Source organism: Tenrec ecaudatus, chromosome 5 (assembly GCF_050624435.1).
Source record: "Tenrec ecaudatus isolate mTenEca1 chromosome 5, mTenEca1.hap1, whole genome shotgun sequence".
NCBI classification, from domain to species: domain Eukaryota; kingdom Metazoa; phylum Chordata; class Mammalia; order Afrosoricida; family Tenrecidae; genus Tenrec; species Tenrec ecaudatus.
Window position 1 is genome coordinate 12,118,008 of NC_134534.1, and position 18,019 is coordinate 12,136,026.

At 49.8% G+C, this 18,019-nt stretch overlaps 1 pseudogene; it reads left to right on the plus strand.

Moving 5' to 3' along the window:
• The first annotated feature begins 10,119 nt into the window (after positions 1 to 10,119).
• LOC142448587 (ferritin heavy chain pseudogene) lies at positions 10,120 to 12,831 on the plus strand (annotated as a pseudogene).
• The last annotated feature ends 5,188 nt before the right edge of the window (positions 12,832 to 18,019 follow it).

Sequence of the window (18,019 nt, forward strand, 5' to 3'; positions counted from 1 at the left end):
TCTCCACAGGTCTTGGCATCAATTTTTCCCTGGGTCTAGGAGATTCTCAGCACAGGGGCCCTCGGTCCAGAGGACAGTCCCCATTCCCTGCCCTTCTGTCTTGGTGGCAGCAAGTCCCTCTCTCTAAGCGTGCTCTCTGTGAACGTCACTCTCCTTCAAAGGCTTGTTAGAGAAAAGGTGATGCAGGCTAAACCCCAGAGAAACCCCTCTTACATCAGACCTTGGCTGTAGTCTGATGAAGGCATTCCACCCTAATCCTCTTGCAATTACTTGGCTGCTTGCATCAGATCACATAGTGGAGGACGCTCACATCATTCTGGAATGGCCACCCCCTGAGAATCACGGCCCAGCCAAGTGTATACATATTTTGAGGGGGGTACAACTCTATCCTGGACATTCTGGTAAAGGTGTTGTCATGTACCTGGAAGTGTTACTTTGATGTTCTTTATGCGTTGAAATGTATACCGTACACATGTACTAGATGCTAAGGCAAACATTAGACTAACCGATGATTGATAATGAGCTTTACCTAACCGTTCTGACTTACATACAAATTCACCTTAAAGATAGATTTAGGAATGGCACTTGTTCGTAAGTGCTTGTGTGTACCTCAACCCGGCTGCCAGCTCTTGGCCTGTGATTGTCTGCAATACCTGTAAAGAGGGGGACGTGAAATCCTTGATCACTTATAGGCAGGCTCACACTGGTGCTCAGAGTCGGGTCACCAAGTTTCATAGCAAGGAGCTAGACGTACACATTAGGTTTTCAGGCCATATCTCTCTCTCCCAAATCCTCAACTCCACCACACAGCAGCAGAGCAACCAAAACAACCTGGAACCACGTGGGCAGAGCTGAGATCCCATTAAACTTGGCTTTTAAAAATAAGCCGTGGGCCGGACGTGAGCCTGGCGTGTGCAGCCTCTCCACAGACTTTGTCTCCTTTTAGTGTTTGCTGAGTGCTAATCCCAGGCCCGGCATCGGGCTTCAGAGCCAAACGAGATCCTACTCACCCCCTGCTCACAAGACAGGAATGCTCTCTACCCCCTGAGACAAACCCTCACGCCATTTTTCAGAGAGGAAGAGGTACTAGGATAAAACACTGTAGAATTGGTGGGATCCCAGGCCGAAGCTCCCATCCCAGTTCAGCCCAGAGGTTGTGAGCTGACAGGCAATCCCTTGAGCCAACAAGACAGCTGCTGCTTCAGGCCCCTCTTGTGCAGAAGCGGCCTGAATGGGAATCCCCTGAGCAAGCATAAAAAAGGAGCCCTGGCGGTCCCGGGGGGTACACATGGAGCTGCTAGCCACAAAGTCGCCAGTTCAAAACTACCAGTCTCTCTGAGGGAGAAAGTGGAGACTCTGTTCCCATAAAGACTTAAAGTCTCCGAACCCCCAAAAGGCAGATCTTCCCCTGTCGGGCAGGGTTGCTATGAGTTGGAATGGTCTTGATGTGAGTGGATGGATGGAGCACAGGGGGTGGTGGTGGGGAGTGTGCTGGTGTTGCAGTGGGTTAAGCATTGAGCTGCTAGCCACAAGGACAGTGGTTCAAACCCACCAGATGCTCCTCAGGAGAAAGAGGAGGCTGACTGCTCCCATAAAGACTGACAGTCTAGGAAACCCCAAGGCGCAGTTCAACTCTGTCTTACAGGGTGGTTATGAGTCAGAATCAGCGCGATGGCAGTGGGAGGCAAAAGAAGCTGTCCACTTTCTGTGAAGGCCAGGACCACCTGCTTTCCAGATTGGACCACACAACACAGACGACACAAGGGAGGTGGCATGGATCACACAACCTGGCTTTCTCAGGCTTCGTCTCTGCAGGGCACTGGTTAAAGGCAGTCTGCCACCCATTCTTTAAAGCGGTATGCTGCTTGAGTGAGCCCTGGTGGCATAGTGGACTATAGGTTGGGTTGATTACCACAAGGTCAGCAGTTCAAACCCACCAGTAACTCCTTAGAAGAGGAGGCTTTCTACTCCCATAGAGTTACCATCTCAGAAACCCAAGGGTCACTATGAGTTGGAATTGGGTCAATGGCAGTGAGTTTGGTTTTCTGTTTGTTGGGTGGGTGGGGAGAGGAATGTCGAACTCACAACTTTCCATCAGCAGCCAAGCACCTAACTGCTTGTGCCGCATGAGCTCATCTGTGACAGTAGCAAAAACGTATTCATTTGATTCGTTTATTATTTAGTTTGTTTGTTTGTAAATAGTTTTATTGAGAAATCTATGTATTCATATTTCTAATTTTCCTTCGTCCTTAACTGAGTTTCTGGGAACCCTGCTCTGCCCCTGGGAACCAGTGATAGGCACGGGTGTCTAGACTCTGACCCGTGTCCAGCATTTCATGTAAGAAGAATCCCCTAATTAAGCAGGAGGTTTCCACCATCTTTTCCTCCCATTTTCCCACAAAGATCTCAAAACCCCTCATGTTTGTCCTCTGGTGACTGTCTCCTTTCCCCCCAGGCCCACAGCCTTTCTGACACCTGCTCAATCCAATCCGCATGATCTTAGGACATCTGCTCTCAGCAGGAACACCTGACAGGAAACTGAGACCCTATGCCATAGAGCTGTCCCAAGACCCACAAGGTTGTAAAATGCCAGCACTAGCAGGTGTTGGTGTTGGTGAATCGGTGTGCTTTGTCCCTGGGCTAGCCCACTGCCCCCCACAAGTTCATGAAACCCATTCCTATAGTGTTGATTCCAACACACAGTGACCTTCAAGACAGCGCAGCGCTGCCCAAGAGGGTGCGAAGGCTGTTATCTTTGCAGAAGCAGAAGAACACAGCCTTCTCCCATGGACGGGACTTCCAGGTTTGGACCCACTGCCTCTGCTGAGTATAGCTGAGTACTTGACCACAGTACTTTATGAAACAGAGTGAGCTACAGACCAGGGCCCTTAAGCTATGAGGAGCTGTCCCTAACCCCACTGAAATACACAAACCAGCACCCAATCCCAGGCCATCTCTCGATGCAGCCCACACTTCTGCTGCCGTTATGAACTGCTGTTGAGTCAGCTGCCTCTGACTCATGGCGACCCCTGAACATCAGAGCAAAACACAGCCTGGCCCTGAGTCACCATCCCCGTGGTTGGCCTGCACCAGTCCATTGTTGTGGCAACTCTGTATTTTGAGCGTCCTCTAATGTCTGGGGGTAGGGAGGGCCCTCTTCCAAGCCCTCACTCAGAAAATGTTTTGTTCGGATCCAAAGGGTTTTTAATTGGCTCATTTTTCAGAAGTAGAGCACCAATCTTTCTTCCTAGTTTGTCTTAGTCTGGAAGTTCCACCCAAACCTGTCTTGTGGGTGACGCTGCTGGTGTTTGAACTACTGGCAGTAGAACTTCCAGCACCCCAACAACACCAAGGTACGAGAAAATGGCAGCTGGGTGGGGGCATTTATTAAACACCCTCATAGACTTAATACACTCATCTTTTGTCCAAGGAGCCTCAGCAGGCAGCAAAACAGAGTTAGGTCAGAGAGAGAGAGAGAGAGAAAGGAAACACAGCCCTCTTGGGGGCAATGAAACCTCATTGTCTCCGGGCGAGGCGGAGGAGGAGGAGGAGGTGGCTAAGCCAGTGTGATGGTGACGAGGGGGCCAGAGGACAATGCTGAATAAAGGGCAGGCCTTTCCAGAATCAGAAAACAGACTCAGGAAGCCAACAGCACAGCTCCGTGGGCAGCCAGGGCCAGTGCTGGCCAGGGCCCAGCAGGCAGGGTTGTATAAGCATTCAAGCCCAAGGGTCACTTCAGAACACCGGGGCAACTTTCGTCCAGAAAAGCAAGCTCATGAGCGCCTGCCAGCCAGGGACAGTCAGGAGTAAACAGTCGTGATCACACCCCAGGGAGCCCCCCAGACCCCCCCTGTCCTGCCAGGCTGACCAGAATCCCAGCAGCTACTGCTGACAGGGACGTGCGTGCCATGCAGGCAGGCACAGAACTTTCTCGTCACCCAGACACTTGTACGAAGAAGGTGAAAAAGACATGTCCATTTTACAGACAAGAAGCCCAGGGAGTGGCCTGGGCTCAAAATGCATGGCCCTACCCAATCTCCTTGCTCCTCAGTCCTTCTCAAATCCTGCCCCCCACCTCCTTCTTCTCTCCATTTGCCTCTTCCTGCTTTCTCCCCTTCTCTCCTGGGGGCCTTGGCCTGCTCCCCACCCACTTGGATGCCTTTGCTGGATTCCCAGGCTCAGCGCTTTGCCAAAGGCCTGGCACTGTTCTAGGCCCTGGGCATACAACCGTGGACAAGTGTGACCAAAGGAACAAGTAAGGAAGACAAATGCCATGTCCGGTATTTGTAATTAACTTCATTTTAACAGGTCTGATTTCAACGGTTCTGTACAATTGGACACACCAGCCTACCAAAGTCGGGTTGGTGAATTCTTTTCCAGGAGTTTACAATGGGGTGTCAGAGAGTGCTGGGGGTGCAGTGGGATACCAATGGGGTATGAGTTGGGCTAACCATCAGGTCAACAGTGTGAACCCACCACAGCTACCCTGCGAGAGAAAGAGGAGGCTTTCTGTTCCCATAAGGATGCGCATCCCCAGAAACCCACAGACACAGTTCTGTTCTGTTCTATCGAGTCACTATGAGTTAGAATCCACTCAAAGGCAATGAATTTGGTTTGGTTTGAGCCCTGGTCGTGCTGTGGTTACACCTTGAGCTATGATCTGCGGCATCAGCAGTACGAATCCACCAGAAGCTCCACGGAGAAAGACTGGGCATTTCTACTCCCGTAAATAGTTACAGACTCAGAAATCCATAGAGGGTGACTATGAGTCAACAATGACTCAAAGGCAGTAAGGGTTTTTTTTGGGGGGGGTGTGGAGTGGGGGGGAGGACAGAGGGGAGGTAGATAGTAGAGGTCAGTTACTAGGTGATACAAAGTCACACCCCTGACAACTATCTGAAAGACTGGTTGTTCAAACCCACCCAGGGGTATGTCAGAAGAACGGCCAGGTGATCAGGCGTTTAGATTTCAACCATGAAAATCAGATAGAGCACACCTCTACCCTGCAATACTTGATGTCACTACAAGTTGGAATCCATGTAATGACAACAGGTTTGGGGTCTTAGGGGTCAACAAACTTGTTCTAAAGGGGCTGGTAGTGCCAACTTGGCAGGCCGGGTGGTATCATCTATTGTTACTACTTTCTTGTCGCTTGAAAGCAGACATCAGAACATCTTAAGGAAGGGCCTGGCCGTGTGTAACAGTTACACAATCTCCTGTCAATTTGAGTGAAGGGCTGCTGTAGTCTAGCCTGTCAATCAGGTCACAGCCAATCATGCCTCGGTGTGGGCAGGGCTTTCTCCTGAGGATTCTAGGAACTCCTTCATACTCCCTGGACACAGGACCCATACTCTCTGCTTTGTCTTCCTGTTGCCAAGATACATGGAGCTGTGCTGAGGGAGCCAGAGCCCTGGAGCTGGAGAAGCCACGTGGAGACCCACACCAGCACTGAGATGCTTCCATAGCCACTGGATCCACAAGACTTTGCACCCATTGGCCTGTGATCTTCCTGCAATCAGCATCATTGCATTGGTTTCATGAGTCTGAAGAGGAATTTACACACTGGTATAGGACATGTGGGCTAATATTGGACTTATAGACTTGATCTGGACTGGGATGGGCTGTTTTCTCAATATAAAAGTATTTATATACATATTTACATATATATAAAGTATTTATATATTTTTCAATATAAAAGTATTTATATATACATAAATGTATATGTATAACTATATATATATAAAGCTCTTTCTTATACACAGATGAGTGTCTATGAATTTGTTTCTCTAGTCCACCCAGAATAACACACTGTGTTCAGTCAAGTTTTATCAGCAAACATGGGCTATGGGCAGAACTTGACCCAAGGGCTTTAGCTTACCAATCCTTGATCTCTCTCTCTCAAGCCCTGGTGGCATAGTGGTTACATGTTGAACTGCTGACCCCCCGGCCGTTCCTTGAAAGACTTGGCTTTCTACTCCTGTAAAAGATACTATCTCAGGAAAACCCACAAGGGCAGGGCTAACCTGTCCCAGACCTTTGCCCTGAATCAGAATTTGCTTGACTGTAGTGAGTTGGTTTGGGTTGGTCTCTCTCACCTTGAAAAAGTAAGTGCGGGCATGCACACAGGCACCCTCTCGGAGGAAGCACACCAGCACTGGGATGTCACCAAACTGCTTAGAGGGTGGGGTCCCACACACCTGGGTGAGCACCTCTGCCCCTCACTGAGCTGTGTGACTGGGAGTGAGATAGCCAGTCTCCCCTGTGTCCATGTCTTCCTTCATCTGTAAACCAGGTATCTTGAGATTTCCCCCAAGGAAGAGCTCTAAGCAGAAATGAGATACAAAGCAAAACAAAACAAAGCTCGCCAATTCTCTCCCACAAAACGATCAGACAGCACAAACAACCTGTAAGCACAGAGTTTTTAAATCACACCATCCACCATCTCATAGCGACCCCATAGGTAATCCTTTACTGATGTAAAGAGAAAAGCTTCTTTCTCATGAAAGGCAGCTAGTGCTTTCGAACTGCTGACCTAGGAGTTAGCAGCCTACGCATAACCCACTTTGCCACCAGGGTTCCTGGCACAGATTTCCACCGTGAAATAAAATAAAATAGGGTGGCTTAAATTGGGGTGGACTTGAGTTTGAGTGTCCACCAACTGATGGAGCGAGCCATGTCTATGCCGTGGGTCAGGACTCGGCAGCTAACAAAGAAGAGGACGGTTCAAACCCACCAACTGCACCATGGGAGAAAGAAGTGCCATCCGCTTCTGTAAAGATTACAGCCTTGGAAACCTTATGGGGCAGTTCTAATCACCTTGTAATGCGGGGGCACTAGGAATTGGAATCGGTTCGATGAGAACAGGCTGGTTTGATTATCCATCAACTTGACCTGATGAATATGGAATATTCTACCCTGGAACAATGGAGTACACTCTCTTCAAGTGCACAAGCAGTTTTCGCCGCCATGGACCAAATGCTGGACCACGAAGAAAGGCTCCGTGGATGGGAATCCTATCGAGAACGTCATCTGACCACGTGGAATGAGATTAGAAGGTAAAGATAGATAGACCTAGCTCAACGCCCATGCTAGACCTTCAGTGAAGGAAAGCTCTCACCCTTGCCTGCCGTCTTGCTCCATCCCAGTTCAACCCCTCTGTTGCAGATAAAAATGAAGACCAATGTCATTCAAGGTCAAGTGACCAATTTCAATGTTGATGACTAACTGCCGCCTACCAAAGTCCGAGGTGCAGGACCAGTGGTGGGTTGCTGTGGACACCAAATAAACAGCAGCCATGGGATAAAGTCTGCTGCAGCGTGAGGGTGCGATGATGAGGGATAACGATGACTTGAACAAGAGCACGTGGAAAAGCAAACAGCCCCGATGAGGGATGCAAATGACAACGGGCCCCTAACACCGTGGCGCTGAGCTTCATTTGCACTGCCTGCGGGGTCTGAGATGGTCAGTGTGGCTCTCCGCTTTACTCGGTTAACTGCGGGCTGCAGGCAAACTACTGTACTTGCATTTCCTCTCGGACCTTAAAGGGGTTTAGACATGGCTGACATAGTGAAAATGATCCGTCGAAGTCCCGGAAAGGGAGATCAGAAGAGGCACCATGAGCCCTTTCAGGATCCTGATGCAGGAGATTGGCATATTGCCAGGACTGTGAAGTGCGACACCCATTCAAAGTGTCCTGGTCATCAGCCATCTTTGAGCCAGACACCGTCGTTTTCTGACTATACCGACTAGGAGATTTGTTCTTGATACCATGTGCATGTTACCCTGGTTCTCTAAGCGGAGGATTACATTTTCTAGCAGGGTGTCAATTTTTTGCAGTGTTTTCCCATTCTGGTTATGGTTCCAGTACACCCCCACTTCGCATATTCAGATCCTTTCCTGTATCCCTTTGTCAATGAAGTCATTCCTCAGCTGTAAGATGGGCACACGGGAGCGATAGTATATCTGTCTTTGAAGAGCTTAGGTGAGGACATGAGATGATGCGAGAAGACACTGAGCAAAATGTCCCCTGCCCCTCACCCACAGGATTGTGTGGACACTTGGTGACACTTGAGATGCGATCTGGGCAAACACTCAGCAGGTGGGTAGCCAGGCCATCCCATTTTGTCGAAGAGAAAGCAGACATCTAAAATGGCAAAGGAACTGTGCAAACAGACGCCAGCTGTAAGAGCCTGCTCCTCCGGCGTGGCCTCCGCCAGCTACCTGCCCGTTGGCATTCCTTGCTGAGTGGTACTGCGGAATGGGTGTGTGTTTTAAAATGTCAACAGCAAGTGAAAAGTAGAATACAGAATTTGCTGTAAGGCGATTTCACACATACATAAAGGAAGGGAGAGCCCTAGGCTTGCCAAAAGCTCTTGGGAACCAACTCCACGTTACAGTCACCATTCTACAAAAGGACTGCTGTGGGTGAGAACACACACTGCCAACAGGGGGGCTAAAGGGATCTAATGAAGCCGTGTGGCTTTGGGCACAGACATAACCTCTCTGATCCCGAGGGGCAGGATAAACATGCTCACAGTCTGGGATGCTGTCTGGATTGAATGCAAGGATTTGAATGTTTCGTTTTTTCTGCTCCTCTGAGTGTGGCTCCTACCACCTGCCTTTCCCACTGCCATGCTGTGGTGATCTGCGTGCCGCTATGACACTGGCAGCCACATCATCAGTATTTCAAATGCCATTTGGGTTACCCAGTATAAACAGGTCTCTGAGGAGCCTCCAGACTAAGGCAGGTCTGGTGCTTCACTCAGAAAATTAGCCATCAGAAACGCCATGGGTCACAGCAGAACGTTGTCCCCTGCGGTGCTGCCAGATGAGTCCCCGATGTAGGAAGGCACTTGGAGTCCAGGGTGGCCACAGCAATGGCCTCGAGCAGACCAACAGCCATGCACATGGCACAGACCCCACAATGGGTTGTGTTGGACATGGGCCACCACAAGTTGGAGCAACAGATGCAAAGATGGGGCCTGAGCCAATCTCCCACACATGCCCGAACCTCTTCTGCCCATTGGCTGCCATCTCTCATGGGAAGAGCAGCTAATGTCCTAAAAAAACAAAAGGTTCCAGAACCAAAGGGAAACAGGCTTGGTCCTAAGAGTAGAACTGCCCTGTGGGTTTCTGTGTTAGTCTGGGTTGACTAGCAAAATAAATCCAGAGACATTCATATGTATGTAAGAGCTATATACAACAGTAGTTGAATATTGAGAAAACATCCCAGCCTAGTCCAGATCAAGTCCCTAAGTCAGATATTAGCCCGTATGTCCGATACCAATCTATAAAGCCCTCTTCAGACTCATGGAACACATGCAATGATACTGAATGCAGGGCAATCACAGGCCAGTGGAAGCAAGGTCTTGTGGATTCAGTGGGCAGTGTAAACATCTCAGCACTGGCGGGGGTCTCTATGTGGCTCCTCCAGCTCCAGAGTAGTTCCATATATCTTGTCAACAAATATGTCTTGCAGGGAGCGAGCGTGTGTCCCACTTCCAGCGAGCTATTTATCTCCTTAGCACCTCCAGATGAGGTCCTCAAGCTGCAACCTGACAAGCTACACTTCATGCTTAATCCTCTCAAATTGACAGAAGACTATGTAACAACCAGTTTCCTAGACTATATATCTTTCTGGGAGTAGGAAGCCTCATCTTCCTCTTGTGCAGCCCTCAGTGGTTTCTAACTGCTGACCTTGTGGTTTGCAGGGCAACTCCTCCCCCACGATGCCACCAGGACTCCTCTCCTGATATCCAGACTCACTGCCACCATGGGGACCTTGTAGGGCAGGGTAGAACTTCCCCAGTGGGTTTCCAATGCTGCAACTCTTGACAGGAGTAGAAAGCCTCATCTTTCTTCGGTGGAGTGGCTGGTGGTTTCAAACTGCTCACCCAATTGTTAGCAGCCCAATGTGTAACCACTATGCCACCAGGGCTCCTGACCAGAGATGACTGTCCCTTAAAAGCAACTTCTCAGTTCACAGCCAGGCTCAGGGTACGGACACGATCTCTCACAGTCAGGTCAGCTAACTAACAGTGACACACTGTCCCTGGGATTCTGTCAGCTGCCTGGGGAAGGCCCTCTTCTTGCCTGGACACGGACTGCATGGTGCTCGGCATGGTGCTCGGCATGGTGCTCGGCATGGTGCTCGGCATGGTGCTCGGCATGGTGCTCGGCATGGTGCTCGGCACTTCCCAGGAGGAGAGGCATTTGCCTTACGCTTTGCTCTCTTTCCTCACCAATCCCAATGCGGAGTGTGTCGATCACCCTTCAAGGCAAACATCTGAATTAACAGCTGCAACAAAGGTAGGTGCCCAACAGGCAGGAGCAGGGGCACGTGATTGCTTAATTGGGAGCATCTGTTTCTTTCATCCACAAATGGATGTCTTTGGTGACAAATAAGTTCATCTCAAATAAACAAACAAACAAACAAACAAACCAAGCATTCCATCTGCTGCCAATGAGCCAATTCCGAATCCGGGCAAGCTCGTGTGTGACCGAGGGCTTCCATGGCCATTGATCTCCCAGAAGCATGCCTCCTGACCTTTCTGCCATGGTGTCTGTGGGTGCACCAAGGACACGGCCACTAGCCAGGGGCTTGTGACTCGGAGCACAAAGAGAGGCTGGAACACATGGGTCATAGTCCAGCGGCTGGCTGGAAAGACCATTTTCAAAATGGAGTTCAGGGAAGTCTGGAGTCTTCCGGGAGCGTGTGTGTGGGTACGGTATGGGAGTGGGGTGGGGCAGAACAGACCTACATCCATTTGCATGGGGCAGTTGGGGTATTTTGGTCTTTCACTCTGAGATTTGAGGTGACAGTCACATCTCCACTTCTTTGTAAATCGGTATTCTCTAAGGAGCCTTCGCTGTCATAAAGAAACCTCCACAGAGGCTGCACTGAGACCGATTTAGGAGGAGTTTCATGCTCCATGAAACTCGGTAGTGAAAGGGTTAAGGTTCTGCTTCGGTAACACTAGGGGCCCAGTGACCGGCTCAACAGTCACACCTTCCCTCCAGCTTATTTGGAAAGCCTCTCTCATGGCCACTGGCTAGGTGCTTGGCAATGATGTATTTCTGAAAAGTGGCCAATGAAAGCACACGAGTAAGAGAAATAAATAAACCTAGAGCCTGCCAGTCCGATCTTGGGGATGGCACAATAGATTGGGCAGGTAATCATTCCTAAGGAGCGACCGTGAGGATGAACTGAGATAAACTTAGGAGCCCGGCAGATATGAAGTAAGGTAGTGTCATGGTGAAGCAGAGGGCTGCAATCCGCATGGTCAGCAGTTCGAAGCCAACCAGCAGCTCCTCAGGAGAAAGACTAGGCTTTTTACTCCCGTGAACATTTAGTCTCAGAAACCCACGGGGGGTGGCCATGAGTCAGCATTGACTTGACGGCAGTGAGTTTGCTGGTTGTTTGACCTGCAGCTGTCATTGTCCCCTTCATTGCTTTTGCTGTGCTGAATGATTCTGTATGCCGCCAGGGTGATGGCCGCTCTGCTGGGAGGACTTGGGCCGCTCCAGCTACCTGACACAACCCCAGACAGTGGTACTGGCTGATGCCTGAGCTGGCAGGTGAAGGGCAGGCATCTGTTTTAATGTTCCAACGTGTCTTGCTTGAATTGGGGAATCCAGGGACTGAGGACTCTATATACAGGTCCACCAACCGATAAGGTACGACTGTCTTGGAAACTGCCTCCTTCTGTTTGGGCCTCAGTGTTGTCCCCTCTACCACGAGATGGGGTTTTCCTGTCATCTAGTACTCATGCACACTGAAAATTAATTATGCACCATGGGAGAAAGATGGGGCTTTCTACTCCTCTAAAGAGTTACCGTCTCAGAAGCCCACAGAGGCCGTTCCACCCTGCCCTATGAGCTCAGCACGAGTTGGCATCGACTCGATTGGCAGTGAGTCTGGGATTTGTTTGTTTATGGGAACCACGTCGGGGAGTGAAGACGACCAAGCAGTTGATGCATCCGAGTACTGGTGTGAAGGAAAACTACTGAACATGGACGTCAAAAGAATGCACAAATGAACCTTAGAAGAAATACAAGGGGAGACACCACACCCCGCCCCCCACAGTTCTTTCTCTTTTCCCCTTAAAGCTATGTATCTCAGACCTTCTCAGAGCCGCCACGGTCTCCTGCTTCAACAGTGCTTAAATGGAACCCGGCGCTCGCCAGCCTCCCCCTGCCAACCAGCCACCCAGCCAACCCTCTATCATCGCCTCTCAGCCATATTCCATGGCCCCAGGCCTGCACCGCCGCTGTGACCACGTCCCCCTTGCAGGTGCGCCAGAACTACACCCAGGACTCGTAGGCCACCATCAACTGCCAGATCAACCTGGAGCTCTACGCCTCCTCCGTCTACCTGCCCATGGCTTACTACTTTGACCGGGATGACGTAGCTCTGAAGAACTTTGCCAAATACTTCCTGCACCAGTCTCACGAGGAGAGGGGACATGCCGAGAAACTGATTAAGTTGAAGAACCAACGAGGGGGCCGGATCTTCAAGACACCAGACCGTGAGGACTGGGAGAGCGGGCTCAGCGCATGGAGTGTGCCTTACACCTGGAGAAGAGTGTCAACCAGTGCCTGCTGGAGCTCACCAACTGGTCACGGACAAGAACAACCCCATCTCTATGACTTCACCGAGCCACAGTACCTGGATGAGCAGGTGAAACCCATCAAAGAGCTGGGCGACTATGTCACCAACCTGCGCAAGACGGGGGCCCCAGATTCTGCCTGGCCGAGTATCTCTTTGACAAGCATACCCTGGGAGACAGTGATGGAGAGAGCTAAACGGCGGCCTGGCCTTCCCCAAGTCACCAAGGCAAGTCACCCAACATGCATGTTGGGTAGACCTGTCCGTTTTCTAGAAATTGCACCCAAGCATCCACTTCCGTCCTTCCATTTGTAACTTTCCTTCACATAAAGTCTATAAAGTCATTTGATACCCAGCTGTTGTCTCAGAGATCTTGGCGGGGAGGGGCCAGAGAGCCACCCAAGGCCCAGGCAGTCAAATTTTTTAAGCGCCCCAGTTCCACTGCAAAGTCTCACTTAATAAAACGGAGCTTGTGTAGAAAGAAAAAAAAAAGTTATGTATTTAAGTTTTTTATTTTTACAAAACAAACTTATCACCTTCAAAATACTCTCCATTACACTTAATACATTTATCAAATCTGCAATTCCATTCTTGGAAATATTTTTTTTAATCAGTCAGGACTCCACAACTGACAGCAGTCATGAAGACAGCACAGAACCAGGCTATGTTTTATTCTGTCAGAAATATGCTCACCGTGAGTTAGAGCCAATAGGTCAACAAACAGCAATGTACAGTGTGTTATGGGAGCCAGGCACGCACAGTGATGGATGAGACACGAAACGTTTCCCTATCTATTGTCTGATCAACTGGCTCCACTTCTGAGATGCTCCTGAGATACAGGAAGAGCTGGAAGCAAAAACTCAATTTATAAAATGTAGGGGGAAACTAGGAATCCTATAGTTAGTTCATCACCAACCACACAGATAAAATCCAATGAAAAATGGTTGCTGAAATAGCTACCGATGAATCTAGAGGATGTTCAGGGAAGCAACACAAATAGGAAAAACAAATTGGGAAGAACCTTAAGATAACATGTACTTCAGCAATGTCGTATGAAATGATGCAAAAGGGTTAAAGCACCTTCAGATGGTAATTACTTTGGTTACCGAGGCTCGTGAGATGCTGCATAACTTTTTACTTGCGGTTTGCAATCTCATGTCATCTTTTCTATACTCTGGGATGCACTGCAGCTGTCCTGAAGCGCAACGGTGAGGAGGAGGCCAGGAGACAAGCGTGCTAACAGCCATAGCTCTGGCTCTGCCCCGTCACTTCTGAAGCCCCCAGGACATGACAGGTGCTCCTTCCAGTCCTTGTGAAGGTCCAACTCATAAACAAGGTCACTAAGCTAACGGCAAATGAAAACCACTGTTTTTCAGGGACTCAGAGAGCTACGTCAAGGCCAACATTTCTAGATGGGTTATTCACCAAAGCCGGAAAATGGAAACAACTCAAAAGTAGAGACAGACCAAGTTCCCATCAATAGCAAAAACAAACAAACAAAAAAACACCCCTCACTTGAGTCGGTGTTGACTCGTAGTGACCCTACAGGACAGGGTACAATGGCCTCTCTGAGTTTCAGAGACTCTAACTCTTTACAAGAGGGAGTAGAAAGCTCCACCTTGCTCCTGAGGAGCGGCTGGTGGTTTTCCAACTGCTGACCTTGAGGATCACATAAACTCATAGCCACCAAGGGGAGAGTGTGGTACACGCACCCAGTGATGCAGTAGTCAGCCAGGAAAAGGAGGAAAGGAGCTGACGTAGTCGTTGTGTTAGACCACTGCCTGCAAGGTCAGTAGTTTAAAACCAGGAGCAGCTTTGTGAGACAAAGATGAGTCTTTCTACTCCTGTAAAGAGTTACAGTCTTAGAAACTCACAAGGGGCATGTCTACTCTGTCCTACAGGGTTGATATGAGTCACCATCAACCCGATGGCAATGAGTTGATTGGGTGTTTTATTTATTTGTTTTGTTGGAGCAGTGCTTAAGCAATCAGACATTAACCAAAAGGTTGATGGTTCAAACTCACACAAGGGCTCCAAAAGGAAAAGACATGGTGATCTGCTCCCATGAAGAACCCAGTCGAGGGATCCAATGGGGCAGATCCACTCTGTCACAAGGGATCGCTAGAAGTCAAAAATGGCATCAAGGTGTCCCACAATGACCACACACAGGAAAGAAACTCTGATACAGGCCACAACTTGGACAGACATCCACAAGGGGACACTGACTGACATGAACAGTGCATGTGTTGATTCACCTGAGGTATCTAACAAAGCTAATTCAGAGAGACACAAAGAAGAATCATGGCAATGGGCGTTGTGTATGTGGGTGGGGGTGGGGGTGCAGGTGGAAGGTAAGCGGAAGTTATGACTCAAGAGGTATGATTTCGGTTTGGAATGAAGACCCTGTTCTGAGAGGCGACTGTGGTGACATTCAAAGGGGCCTTCAGAAAGTTCGTGGTAAAGCGGCATTTGCGTCTCATTCCATTTCCCCCACAACTACTCTGAAGCCCCCTCACACACTGAAGGGCGAATGGCACTCAAGGACGGTGAATTTTGTGCTTAAAATGGGCCAAACGGTAAGTTTTTATGTTCTGTATAATACTGCCACAATGAAGAAAATAATTTTTTAAAAGACCCCCAATGAAGGATATAGTGGAGTCACAGAGGCCTTCCTAGATGCAGAGATAGATGGGAACTAGTCAGAGCCCAGAAGAGGTTTCGTAACAGCCTAGCAGAGGCAGGCATGGGGAGAAGACGCAAGCAAAGCAAGGACATCTCAGGGATTGAATCGCTCCAAGTCTAGTCTCTCCAATCTGCCCCATGGCCAGAGTGCATTGACTCACAGCTACCCCATTTAGACTTTCTGGGCCTGAAGGTCTTTGTGAGTGCGGACAGCCTCGTCTTTCTCCAAACCAAACCACTGCCACAAGGTCAACTGACTCAAGGTGACCCGAGTGGGCAGAGAAGACGGTGCACCATAGGGGTTTCTTGGCTGTTATCTTTACAGAGGCAAACCCTGAGGGCTTTCTAGCCTGTCACCTGGAGGGGGGACAGGGGTGGGACTGACCACTTTAGATGAGCAATCTACAACATGAACTGTTGATGGCCCCTAACGACCTCCAGGACCCTCTGCCATCCAAATGGTGCCACTTTTGAGAGTGAACATGCACAATTAGCAGAGACGAGGGCAGGACAAGTGGAATATTTCCAGCTTTGCCCTAAATGGCCCCATTGCTGTGCAACTGGAGATGTGGGTACTGACCCCCTGTCCCCAGCCCCCTGTGCATGTCACCTGAGTCTCAGGGTCAGGGGTTGGCTTCAAAATCTACCCGATCCCTCACTCTACCCACCAACATCCAGCATTCCTGATCAAGTGTATGAATCAGAGAGCGGGTCAACTCATTTCTTAGTTTCCAGAATGTAGATTCACACAGTATTGGCCACTTGGAGGAGGACCAGAGACAAGGAGAGGCAAGGCCACTTGATCAACCTTTATAGGCAGCATCCTATCAGCGGTGCGTGACAGCTGGTCAAAGAAAGCATTGCATGGCACTCTTGACTCTGAATCAGGGGACAGTGGGCAGAGCGGGTCATCAGTATTCCATTCTACAGTTTATACATTGTTTGATCTCATTCATTGCAATCCCCACGGGGTAGCCTCACTTATCCCACATCCTCCCAGTGTTTCCGGTTTCCATTGCTCCATCTTTCCTCACCTTCAGGACTTTGTCCTTGGGGAAAGGCTGTCCTTTTGATCTCAAATGGCTGATCACTCTTCCTGTGGGAGTGACTTCCGTTCCAGGACTAAGTGCCCTAGCCTCAGGGATTCCACTGGTCTCTATGCGGCCAGCAAGCCTGGCCTTTCTTAGGACGCTGAGTTTCTTTTTAAACTCATTGCAGATGTAGGTCGGGCCAATTCTGTCTTGGAAGAACAGCCAGAATGCTTCCTAGAAACAAGATAAGGTGAGACTTTGTCTCATGTCTGTTGGGCATGTTATCAGGAGGGACTCATCCCTGGAGAAGAAGGTCAGAAGACCCTCAATGAGTTGGATTGACACGGTGGCTTCCACAACAGGCTCAATCCAAACAAGGACTTCGAGGATGGCCCAGGATTGGGCAGTGTTTCGCTTGGCTGTTAATAGGATCACTGTGAGTCAGAACGGACTCAAAGGCACCTCACCACCACTGTGCCCAGGAGAGCCGCTGTGCTTGTTGGGATTTTGTTTTGAGTCAGTGTGAAATAAACAGGGGGTAATGGTGGTTCAGTAATGACGCTCGCCTTCCATGTGGGAGACCCAGGCGTGTTCCCTGACCAAAGTGCCTCCAGCACAGCCACCACTTGAAACCGGCTGAGCAGGTCTAATGGAACTTCCAGACCAAGATGGACTAGGGAAAAAGGCCTGGTGATTTTCCCCAAATCAGTCAATGAAAACCTTACAGATCTTGAGGGCTGGCTAAGTCACCAGCAGCTAACAACACAAAGCAAACAAAACCAAACAAAACACAAGTCACGTAAGAAATTCTATGGTGTCTCATTTCAACTCACATAGACCCGGCAGGCCGACTGGCCCAAATCAAAAACCAAACGCACCGCCATCGAGTCAATAGCGAACTACATGGCAGGGTAAAACTGCCCCTGTGAGTTCCCAAGCCTGTAACTTTACAGGAGTAGAGAGCCCAGCCTTTCTCCTGCTGGTTTTGAATGGCTGACCTTGCTGATTCCAGTCCGATGCGTAACCGCAACGTCACCAGGGATCCTACAGCCAGCAAGGGAGAGGTTCCATCAGGACGCAGCCATGGAAGAGCCACACTTTCTGCCTGTGCGGACTGCTTGGTGAGGGGCCATGCCTTCAGTGGGTGCTCAGGTGCAGGCCCTTGGCAAGGGGCCATGCCTTCAGTGGGTGCTCAGGTGCAGGCGCTCGAAGGAAGGACACAAACACAAAGGGTCACGCCCCCAGGACCTCGTTAGCCTCCTCCAGCTCCCAGGTGCCTTTCACCCCTTCACCCGACCTTTCACCTGAGGAGAAGTGTGGTGACGCAGGCGTAATGGCCAGACCAGAGGCCATAGCTCTCACCCCGAAGGGGAAAGATTGACTGGGGTTCAGGACATCCACAGCGAGTGAATCAGAGGTGTGACCCTGGAGGCCCTGAACCGCAAAGTGGGGAAATACCCTTTCCTTTTGACCCGCGGAGAAAACTCCAGCGATGAATGAATCATGACCCCAAGAACCCGCTGGGGAGGGGCTGTGGCACAGGGGAGAGGGTAGCTGGATGGTTCCCGTGTGAAAGGAGAGGGTTTCATGGGTTTTGGTGGTCTCATCAAGTCGTGATATGATCCAGCTGCAGGTGACAATGCTCAGAAATGCCACAGGAAGCACGTCCCAGCGAGTGCGGGTTTTTAACCTTTTTATT